Source organism: Gossypium hirsutum, chromosome D13, assembly GCF_007990345.1.
Source record: "Gossypium hirsutum isolate 1008001.06 chromosome D13, Gossypium_hirsutum_v2.1, whole genome shotgun sequence".
Lineage (NCBI taxonomy): Eukaryota > Viridiplantae > Streptophyta > Magnoliopsida > Malvales > Malvaceae > Gossypium > Gossypium hirsutum.
In genome coordinates this window covers 44,496,948-44,499,367 of record NC_053449.1, presented here as the reverse complement: position 1 = coordinate 44,499,367, position 2,420 = coordinate 44,496,948, and the positions used below count along the sequence as shown (strand labels likewise).

Here is a 2,420-nt window from a genome sequence, read left to right as displayed (position 1 = left end):
TGGAAATCAGAATCAAGACCAAGGTAATGAAGCCAATTATGTACGAAATCCCATGCTCATTGCCAATGATAGGGATCGATGCATCAGAAAATATGTTGTGCCACTTTTCAATGAGTTAAATCCAGGAATTAGAAGGCTAGATATTGCGGCAACCCAGTTTGAATTGAAACCAGTGATGTTTCAAATGCTACAAACTCTGGGCCAATTTAGTGGTATGCCAACGAAAGATCCACATCTCCACCTTCGATTGTTTATGGAGGTGAGTGATTCATTTAAGATAGTCGATGTGACTGAAGACACCCTGAGGTTGAAGTTATTTCCGTACTCATTGCGAGATCAAGCACGAGCATGGCTCAATTCATTGCCACCAAGTTCCATATCTACATGGCAAGAATTAGCAGAGAGATTTTTGGTTAACTATTTCCCGCCTAGCAAAAATGCTAAGTTGAGGAACGAGATCACAACTTTCTAGCAACTAGATGACGAGCCTTTGTATGAGGCTTGGGAGCGATTCAAGGAGTTACTTTGTAAGTGTCCTCATCATGGGATTCCTCATTGTATCCATGGCCAACAAATCGAACAGCTTCAGGAAGACGAGTAGTCGGAGTTCATGAAGTTGACTCTTTCACTTCATTATCAACTCAGGTATCATTTGTTTCCTCTATGTTAAAACAGTTAACCGCTAATAGTACTAATAATTTTGCAGCTCAGCCACCAAGTCCATTTGAAATAGTTTCCTGTGTGTACTGTGGGAAAGGTCATTCTTTTGAGAATTGTATATCAAATCCCGAGTCAGTGTACTATGTGGGGAACCAATATAAAAATAGGAGTGGCAAGAACTCCAGTCCAACTTCTACAATCCTTCATGGTATAATCATCCTAACTTTTCTTGGAGCAACCAAGGAAATGGACCAAACAACAACTCATTGCAGCAAAGACCCAACCAGTCTTAAGGGTTTAATCAGCAAGCTCCAAAACCATCTCAAGCTGAGGTATCAAATAGTTTGGAGAACTTGTTGAAACCGTACATGGCAAAGAATGATGCTTTGATCCAAAGCCAAGCAGCAACACTAAAAAATTTAGAAAACCAAATGGGTCAGTTAGACCGTAAGGAACCTTGCCGAGCGATACTGAGAATCCAAGAAATTTGGGCAAAGAATATATCAAGGCAGTGGCATATTGAAGTGGAAAGACTCTGGAACCCTGACTGATTGATGTCAAATATGAGCATATTGAAAAGGAGGAAAGTCAACTAGTTGTTGAAGTTCTTACACCAAAGGAATCAGAATCTGCAAAGTCTGACAAGGTAAACCCTAACTTAGTGAATTTAGATATTTTAACATCTTATTTGGATACAGATTTACCTCCTCCAAAAATTTGTCCGGTTCAACCGAAAGTTCCATCACCTCCATATCCGCAAAGATTGTAGCAGCACAAGCAGAAACAGGAGGTGCAATTCAAAAAGCTTTTGGATGTTCTGAAGCAGTTACACATCAATATTTCGTTGGTGGAGGCTTTAGAATAAATGCTGAATTATATGAAGTTTATGAAGGATATACTATCTCAGAAGAAACGACTGAGTGAGTATGAGACTGTTGCTTTGACAAAGGAGTGCAGTGCGTTCTTACAGAACAAACTGCCACGGAAGTTTAAAGACCCAAGAAGCTTTACTATACCCTGTAAAATTGGTGAATCTTATTGTGGTAAAGCTTTGTGTGAATTAGGAGCGAGTATCAACTTAATGCCTAAGTCTATTTTCAAGATGTTAGGGATAGGTGAAGTAAGACCTACAACTGTGATGCTTTAGCTAACAGATCGATCTTTAGCATATCCCGAAGGAAAGATCGAGATGTTTTGGAATGAGTTGATAAATTTATTTTTCCTGATAGTTTCATTATTTTAGATTTTGAAGCAGATAAGGAAGTACCAATTATCCTTAGGAGACCTTTCCTAGCCACAGGAAGAATATTAATTGATGTGTAGAAAGGTGAACTCACCATGCGGGTTCAAGACAATCAGGCAACCTTTAACATTCTTAAAGCAATGAAATTTCCCGACCCGACAAAGGAGTGTTCAGTTATGGAAGATATAGAAACCTTGGTTTCTTTGGAAAGAAATTTTGGAGAAGATCCATTGAAGAAAGCTTTAGATCTTAGCCCTTTGGAGGATGAAGAAGGCGAAGAAAACATGGCTTTGATGGAAGCCAATCTGAGAAATTATATTCAATCCACACGGTTTGAACCGTTAGAGTTGGAAGTCAGAGAATTTGTGCAACCCAAGTTGTCAATCGAAGAACCACCTAAACTCGAACTAAAGGTACTTCCTTATCATTTGAAATACGTGTATTTAGGTGATTATTCTACTTTGCCTGTGATTATTTTAGCAGAACTGACGAAAGATCAAGAGGAGCAACTAGTTGC

At 39.0% G+C, this 2,420-nt stretch overlaps 1 non-coding gene across 1 annotated transcript; it reads right to left on the bottom strand.

The window, feature by feature from the left end:
• Positions 1-442: 442 nt before the first annotated feature.
• Positions 443-549, bottom strand: LOC121225936 (small nucleolar RNA R71). Its single transcript, XR_005923838.1, has one exon. It is a non-coding gene; the product is annotated as a small nucleolar RNA R71 (small nucleolar RNA).
• Positions 550-2,420: the final 1,871 nt, after the last annotated feature.